Raw genomic sequence first — 10,175 nt, forward strand, 5'->3', positions numbered from 1 at the left:
TGTAATATTATATTATTACATATAATATTAATATATAATAAGATGTTATCATTTGTTCATGTATGTCACATATTATGATTATACAAGATCACCAAAACAGGGTTCTCTTATTTAAGATACAAAATAACCCTTTAATTATACAATAAAATCTCCCTCTTGTAGAAATTATTAAGTAACGCCTACACGCAGGGACCCTCTTTTAATTAACCAATTACAATACAAAGCCTCAGCTTCTAGGATCACGATAGAGATCGCTGGGCTACCCCCTTCACACTATAAAAAGCCATTTTTCCCCATCTAAACCAGTTCTTTTGACGATTTTAAAATACACAAAATCTACGACGCTCTACTCAAGATTTCACTCTCCGGGACTTAGTCGATTTTTTAATTAATTTGGACTTAGAATATTTTTCAATTTAAAAACACTTAGTCGATTTTTTAATTAATTTGGACTTAGAATATTTTTCTTTAAAACTAAATGACACTTAGAAATTTTAAAGTGAATTTTGTTTTGGTGAATCTTTTAATTTAATTTAATTTGTTCAATCATTAATAATATTTTATTTTTCTTATTGTGGAAATAAATATCAAATAATATTTTAAACATTACATCTTATTAAAATTATTTTATTTTAATAATAAACCCAACCTAACTTTAGATTTTTATTTAATTATAAAAATTTATTGTGAGCATTTCTTATTGGGTAGCTAGTCTCGTTACTAATGTCTTTGTTTTTACAAACATCACGCCGGCAGACAGAGCTAAAGGTCACAATCTTCTCAATTTAAATTGAGATTAAAATTTATTTAATGGTAATTTTATTTGACTAAGTGTATTGCAATCCTATACTTATTGGGTAGCTAGTCACGTTACTAATGTCTTTGTTTTAACAAACATCGCGCCGGCAGACAGAGTAAAGGTTGCAAGTAAATATTATTCAAAAATTAGGTATATTAGGTTAGAATATATTTGTAAGCCTATGCGTATTGGGTAGCTAGTCTCGTTACTAATGTCTTTGTTTTAATAAACATCGCGCCGGCAGACAGCGTAAAGAAACTTACAATTATATTTGCAGTGTTTAATTTTTGTCTTGGTTATTATTGTGCCGCATCCTTTCAAGGTGCTTTATTTTAGCACCGGGACACATTGGGCCACCACAATTCTGCCTTGATAAATTTTTTACATAGATATAGATATTTCTGAATCTTGTTTTGGCCAGGCCAGAGGAAAATTTAAGAAATATTGGTATCGATCTCTCAATAAAATATACTCTCTAAAAAATACTTATTCAACAGACGTAAAAAAAAAATCAATAAATAAAAAATTAAAATTGTTTCTATAATAAAATACAGAGTGTCTAAAATCTTTTACAAGTAAGATCAGTCTTAGACTTTGTGTAATTAAATCATCTTATTTAAAGTCTTGAGTCGTTTTTGTAAGCAATTATATAGACTGTATTACATATAGTGTAAATCGTATACGTAGTGCGTTTAATACGGAAATCAACACTGGATTACTTAAAATATTATTGTATCACACAGGACATAAGGTAAGTACAATTTAACCTATGCTTTCGAACTCCCAACAATCTATTGCGTGATAAACCATTAATAACTAATGAGAGAAATAATTAATGAGAAAATTAATTTAAATAAAATTGAAGACAATTAAATCTACATTAAAATAACAAAAATTATAACAAATAATGATTACAATAATCTACTAAGCAAAGCCCCATTTTCTTTTTATATTTCTTTTTATTCATTTTTCTAATTTTTATATCTCTACTATTTTTCCTCTTTTTATTTTCTTTCTTTTTATTTTTGGTTTATTACAATAGATGCTTGATGTCTTTACCTATCATTTGGTATATTTTTTTTGTAAATTTGACCTTTTTTCTGCCCACAGGGGGGAATTTAAAATGACAACTTTTTCACAAAAAATTAACTTTTTCAACTTAACTTTTGAAAATGTTCTGGAAGGTCTGACACTTTTATATATATCTTAAATTAAAGCTAATGTAATGTACTTTAATTTGAAAAAAAAAAAATTGACCTCTGGACTTGTCTTTGTGGTGAAAACGGCTACCAAATGCTATTTTTGTGTGAAAATTTTCGATTTTATAATTTACATTTTTTACTTTAAAGTGCTATAACTTTTTAAAAAATGTATGGATCAATACAATTTTTTCATGAGAAGTAGTATTTATATACATCTTTCATTGGATATACTTTTTTTTTAAATCAGACTATTTCCCTATATATGGGGGGGCTTCAAATATAAAAAATGCATATAGAAAGTAGAACTTTTTCAACTTAACTTTTGAAAGTGTTCCGGAAGGTCTGACACTTTTATATATATCTTAAATTAATGCTAATGTAATGTACTTTTTATTGGAAAAAAAAAATGTCGGACATTATTTTGTCTTCACGGTGAAAATGACTACCGAATACTTTTTTGTGTGATAATTCTCGATTTTATTTTTTGTATTTTTAACTTTATAATGCTATAACTTATTGAAAAGTTTATGGATCCACACAATTTTTTTATGAGAAATANTTATGGATCCACACAATTTATTTATGAGAAATAATATTTTTTAATAAACCCTTTTTCATTCGACATACTTTATCTTAATCGAGATATTAATAAGGAACCAGCAGATCAAGTAGCTTTTGGAATAAAACACCAATTTTTTTAAAATTAAACACTATCTAAAGATTTGCATCGAAGCGTTTATTTTTGATAGTGATTTTAATCACTATCAGATATCATTATACTTGATCCAACTATGCCACGTCACCACTGTGCCGCGACCCCCCTGTGCTGGGTTTTTTATTTTTTTGTTTTTTGTCTGTTACCACTTTTTCTCAGCTCTCGCCGAACCAATTTCTTTCTATGATACGTCAAAAGATCACACATCGTATCTAGTCGAAGACATTACCCTTCAAAATTGAAAAAATTTCCCTCGTTNTATTACCCTCAAAAATTGAAAAAATTTCCCTCGTTCTCCGTAAATGGGGGAAACCTCTAAAAAAGTTTCAAATTTAAAAATCGCTAATTTTCATAATTTTTTCAATTTTTTTTACTTAAAACTGCCATAACTTTTTCAAAAATTAACAAATCAATATCATTTTTTTTTATAGATACATAATGTCTTTACCTATCATTCGGTATATTTTTTTTATAAATCTGACCCTTTACCTGCCCACAGGAGGGGGGGATTTAAAATGACAACTTTTTCACAAAAAATTAACTTTTTCAACATAACTTTTGAAAATGTTCCGGAAGGTCTGACACTTTTATATATATCTTAAATTAAAGCTAATGTAAATATACTTTATGATTGAAAAAAAAAATTTCGTACGTTATTTTGTCTTCATGGTGAAAATGTCTACCGGATGCTATTTTTGTGTGAAAATACTTGATTTTATTTTTGACATTTTACATTAATACAATTTTTATGAGAAATAATATTTATATCCCTTTTTCATTCGACATACTTTATCTTAATCAGGATATAAATAAGGAAATATCAGATCATGTAGCTTTTGGAATAATCTACCAATTTTTTTAAATTAAACACTGTCTAATGATTTGCATCGAAGCGTTTTTTATGATAGTGATTTTAATCACTGTCAGATATCATTATACTTGACCCAAATATGCCACGTGACCACTCTACTGTACTTTACTTTTTAATTATGATTTAATTGTTTAATAAATACGAAATTACTAATTATTAATTATTTAAAAACTATATAAAATAGAATTAATTTGTAGCTTTATTCAAAATCAGCGTAAAAAATTCCTTATAGAGTTGTGATGGTGTCACGTTATCATTATTGTAAAAATTATTATAAGAAAATACAAACAGCGCATCCTCTTCTAGAGTCTGATGAATTAACGATTAATATTTATTGAAAAATTGTACAGTACTCGGTTGTTGCTGTCCAGCTTACTGCTTAAAGTCAAGTCTTTGTTTTTTCCTTTTTCACCTACCTACTCTCGTCCTCGACATTTCAGCGTAATTGTGTCTTTCACTTCATCTGCACCTCATACTCTGTTGTCTTCCTTACCTGGTACGCCTAGTTATTGTGTCTTGCACTTCGTCTGCACCTCATATCAAGGTGTTACCCTTATCCCCCCTTCCTATAACAATGGCCTTTCGACACCCACAGCTAACCCGGAGTGTCAGCCAAGCATGGTAACTGCTGCATGATTACACACACGTGAATATCAGTACACTCAACATCATCTTCGTACTCTAAACTTTTTGTTTTGTGTTACGACGGAGTTCACCTAAACATATTCATCTTTTCGTGTTGAACAAGATAATGATATCATTCACATAATTTGCTAAATCTAAATAAAAAATATTAAATCTTTAGTTTCGAACTCTAATAGGACGGTTAAAAATTTTTTTACAGGTATCCAGATGTTGGTAAAAAAAATTAAATACTTTAAAATTATCTTTAAGAAATTTTAGATTTCTACATTATTTCTAAAATAATTTAAACAGATTGAGATATTTCGATTTGAAAGAAATTGTCGTTCAATATTCATATTACTTTCAAAATAATAGATGTTTTCAATCGTTAAAAAAAGTTCTATGATAATTTAAATTCTTGCTTAAGTATCAGAGTAGTTTCAACAATGTTAAGTAATGAATACTATTATAATATCGGTTTGTTTTAATACAATTCATAAATATCGTATTCGTGATTTTAAAATAATAATAAAAAAATATATATATTATTTTTAATTAATTCTTGCTGGAATCTTTACAATTTGTTTTTTGACTTTCTTAAAATACTTGGTCTTGATAAAAATAATTGCCAATCAGCTAGAAAAGCATCAAACAGGCTAGGATTTTTTTTTAAAAAAAACCTTGGTGCCTTAGTGATTTTTTCGTTATTGTCAACTTTTGAAATATTTGGTTGGTCTTTATATACTAAATCAAATCGATCAAAATTATATAAGTCTTCTGGTTTAACTTTAATATTATGAGTATTCCGGAAAACTGATCGAACTGCTTTAATATTGCTCTTCTTTTTCAAATGTTCGGGTTTTTCTCGAGTGTGATGTGGCACAAAGTGTAAATGTTTTACGGTAGATTTGTCCCGATCATTTGACTGTACAAATCGATGTACACGTTTTGAAGCTTGTTTAAATAAAGAATTAGATGATAAATTCTGTCTGAAGGTAGGAAAAACTGGATTTTTGTCAGTAGAAATTAAAATTGATTTATTTTGACATTGTGAAAGACAAATTACATTACTTTTACAAACAGTATGAGCTGAATGAGAGACTGCTTCGGAAGGTTGACTATATTGGACAAAATTATGTTGTTTATAATTCCTTTTATTAAGGAGTCCGAATAACTGCATTCCAAGGTATTTTTTTATGTCAAAAATATTGTTTAAGGACGGTTCATCATTTTGAATATTAGCATTTGACCAAGAATCTGTTAAAATTAATATTTTAATCCATAATTTTTTTATTTATGATGAGCTTATATCATACCTGATGCTGGGGGAAAATAGTAAACATTATTTACAATTACGTGCATTGGTCGATTAATTTCTTCACTATGTGATGGTACATCCTGAAGTTTATAAATAACAAACAATTATTTTGGTAGAATAATAGATGATTTTTATAAATTAAATGAATGATTTAAACATAGTTGAAGGAAAAAAAAATTGTAACTGCACAATCATCCATCATAATACTATTTTCAACTTGCTCCCATTGACACTCATTTGGTGACAAGGGGGACAACTCCATCCTAGCACTAATAATTGTAATATATAATTTGCACTATTTAAAAAATATATCTTAATTTTTGATTTTGAATAAATGGATAGTAATATTTTAATTATTTTTAAGTTGTAAAGTCGATAAGCTATAAATCTATAAACAAAACAAAAAAAAATCCAATACAATCGAGGCTCAGAATCATACCACCAGACATATTTGAAAATAGTAAAGATTTAATTTAAGCAGAGATTATAATTATTAAAGATTTTAAAAAAATATAACCACAATCAGGATTTTTCAGAAATCACATTTATACCACATAACACATACAAAATTGTTTTACGCAGAATAAAAAATGGAATATAATTTCAATTAAGCAATTTTTAAAATCAATTACACATTAAGCAGTAATGGCGTAGCTATAATTACATTAAGGGGGACATAGTAAAAAATCTATAAAATCCTATATTTTGGATCTTTTTATTTTTTGCTCATCACTTTAAGGAGTGAGCATAATCTCAGTCCCCCATAGCTACGCGGCTATTAAACATCATTGAGAAATAATCTACAGCTAATTTAAAAATACACCACAATATAATACGGAACTAAAACTTTAATATAGTATAAATGTCAACGTAAAGATGTCTAAAGAGATATATTTAAACTATTATGTGTTATACGTACTTTGGATCTAATAAATTATGATTAAAATAACATAAAACTCTTTGATAGGAAAAAAAATTATTTAAAATAATATTTTAAAGAATTCATACTAAAAAAAATTTAAAAACATGAACTTTTATCTGTTTAAATTATATTTATTGAACTTTAATTTAACTTTTTCTAAGATAGCATATGAACTTTTGAAAAAAATATAATTGTTATTTTCAAATACGTTAGAGTATAATAAATGATGTGAAAAAAGTTCAAATTTTTTATTTAAACAATTAATTTGATGTTAATTTTTTTTTAATTTAGACCACTGTACCTCGCATTGAAGCTCAATAAGATATTTTACTCACACTTTGACTGAAATTCAACTCATCTGCTCTTATAAATTTTCTAAACTTTTGTTCAGTAGCTTCATCCGCATTTGAATGACTGTCTTCTAATATGTCGTCATTATAATTATCAGTCCTTATTGTTGTACTAGGTGATACAAATAATAAACGATATGCCAATAGAATGAAAACTTGTAGATACATTTTCGAAACGTTATATATCAACTAATATGTAATTATTAATCAAAAATGTAACAAACTCAAATGGTATCTCCATAGTGATCGATTTGCAATGATTAAAAAAGTATCTTTGTTTTTAACCATTAATATATAATAACATTATATATTATTAATGATTAAAATGTCAAAGAAAAAATTAATTTTAAATTTATCAATCGTATTTTTAGTACATAAAAGGCATTCGCTAGAGTGAAAATCGTTGTTCTTACTATTTTTGAAAACAAAACACTAATTATGTTCCTAAATATCTGAGAAATAGTATGAATATTAAAAAAATTCTATAAATTTTAAAATTATATACCATACAATATTATTATTATTACTTGATTGTAATATATTGTTGATTCAAAATTGTATTTATCAATCATAAATATATTTATTTTGATTTTTCATTACAATTATCGAATTTTATATGGTGTTAGTATTTGTTTTCATTTGTACTATCACCTACGATTGAGTTCATACCGACTTCCTCCTTTTTAAATAGCTGCTATATCATCTCTGGCCTTGTAAAACACTCCTTCTTCCATACATTCACCTATGTACCAATGTACTAATGTACGTTTTTCAAACATTAAACTTATAATCAAGTCTAGATCATGCCTCCGCAATAGCTGTTGTATTTAAAAACATACATACAGCCCTTGAAACCTTAGCAAGATTATCGTATGGTACAACCGTAGGAGGTTGATAATTAATACCCACCTTAAATCCAACTGGACACCAATCTACAAATTATATGGTCCGTTTTGATTTAATGGGAGATATAGGTGAATTAACATCTCTATGTACCACATCACCTCTACAACATACAGTACGCCATATATTTTCCGTTTCGTGGATGACAAATATCATAAAAAAAAATTGAATTATTTGGCCACAACGGATAAAATCCGCAACCTTTCATGGCGCATTGAAAAATACAAAAAAGGTCGCTAACCCACTGGGCGAGACAATGTATTGACGGACCACAGTAGGATTTTCAAGAAAAATTAATTATTGTACATTAAAAGCAATTTAAGATAACAAAAAAGATAGAAAAGACATAAAGGTTGATTTTGATATTCGCTTAGTCGTTAATAGTTGATGTACACCAAAACCTCGTGACGGTTGTCACAAACCATGATGATCAGGGATGACCTTATACAAGGCCGTTGCCCGTACCTTATAAACTAGAGGAAGTTTATTTTTAAAAGAAAAAAAATTACACGAGTCTATTGTAGATGGAACACGCAAAAAAAATTATGGTTAAGTTAAATGAAAGGGATTTTATTAAATAAAAATTAAGTTGATACGAGGCAAAAAATCCGAACGGTCAAAAAACCTCGTCTATAAATAAAAGGAGCAAAGAGAGAAAAAAAAATCAGATATTAATAAAAAAAAATGGTTACACCTACACTTTTACAATTAGAGAATACGATGAACGTCTTGGGGTACCCACCGGCTGTTAATCACGTCATTACTACTAAGCACGGCAAGTATACGTCCCAATTAAGAAATTGTTTTAGACAGTTAGACTTAGCTTGCAAGACATTGGGACACCCCGGAATAAAATGCACTACGTCACCACATTGTACTAATAATATATACAGGCATTACCCAATATAAAACCTATTAACGAAAATAGTCGGTCACGAAACTCCGAAAAAATTATTGGCGCAAAGATTGGAAAATTTTTGACGCTAGCCTCAAGCGTTATAAAATTTCGACCGTTTTCGAAAAAACGTTTACTGATGCCATCGTTTTAGGACTTAAGGTTTGAAATGTTTACCAGATCGGCACAACATTTTGAATTATCACAAAAAAATTTATTCAATCCATTCATTTTTTACCGTTCTACGAGCTTTTTTTTAAGTGTACGTGCATGTTTTGAATAAGAGTACCGACTCCTTTTTGCAAATTTATATATTTTAACTATAAATTTGTAAAAAAAAAGGATTTTTAAATCAATTTTTATATTTAATTCTTATTTAATACATGTTATAGTTTTCATATACCAATTGATTGGGTGAAATTATTTACTATCTTTATGTTTTAATATTATGTTTGTTATTTTTATATATTTTGTTTAGTTTATTTAGTATACAGATACTTTCTGTTAATTTCTTTCGAATATGTTTATAATACAAAATATGTTGATATTTAATCAAGTTTATTGTATATATATCTTATGTTTGAACTTAGGCTTTATAATCAGCTTACTGTTCAAATGTATTTTTTTCGTTTTGAAATCATTTTTTTTATGTCAACAAAGAGTTTATATTTGGATACGATTTTGCATTTGCGCATAGTAATATATTTTGTCAAGGAATGTTTGATAAGTTATAAATAAATTTCAGGACGGTTATAAGTATACAAGTATGTACATTCATTATCAGAATAGTAAAGTATTATTAATTGTATTTATCTCTTAAATGATGTATTAGTATATGACTTAATCGTAAAAATTGGGATCTATCTATGACAACTGTACTGTCCAACATCAAATCACAGTAACCAATATTCTTATCAAAATTCAATTTTTTTTTTTTGTAATTATTCTATAATATTAATTCAATTATTATAATATTAATAATTATTGTGAATACCAGGGGCGTGTTTAAGAGGAATATGGGCGATTGCCCCACTTGAACCAGCGCTATCAATATATTTTTAGGCAACTTCTAGCTAGAAGGCGAATCCTAGTCATACAATATTAGAATATACAAATTTTACTTTGAATTATATTAAATTTCATTATTATTGATAGAAAAATTTAATTTTATAAAATAAAATTTGTAAAAAATATAATAAATTTATACTAATAGTAATAAATAAAATAAGATATTTAAATGATAATAAAATTTGAATTCCACTCAAATTTTGGTACTGAACATTTTTAACGCCATTGCCAATCAACCAGATATTAAATTCAGGTGTACTGAAGGAGTTGCAGCTCCTTAAAGCATATTTATCTTTTACTATTTTAGCTTCGATGCGAAGCTGAGAAGGTATTAATTTTACCATGATGTGTTTATTTTTTTTTTTATTTTTTTTTTATTTTTTTTTGGTCTGTCACTACTTTTTCTCAGCTCTCACTGGACCGATTTCTTTTAACAATACGTCAAAAGATCACAAATTGTATCTAGTTGAAGACATTACCCTTAAAAATTTAAAAATTTTCCCTCGTT

Source organism: Daktulosphaira vitifoliae, unplaced genomic scaffold, assembly GCF_025091365.1.
Source record: "Daktulosphaira vitifoliae isolate Bord-2020 unplaced genomic scaffold, ASM2509136v1 Scaffold_2, whole genome shotgun sequence".
NCBI classification, from domain to species: Eukaryota; Metazoa; Arthropoda; class Insecta; order Hemiptera; family Phylloxeridae; genus Daktulosphaira; species Daktulosphaira vitifoliae.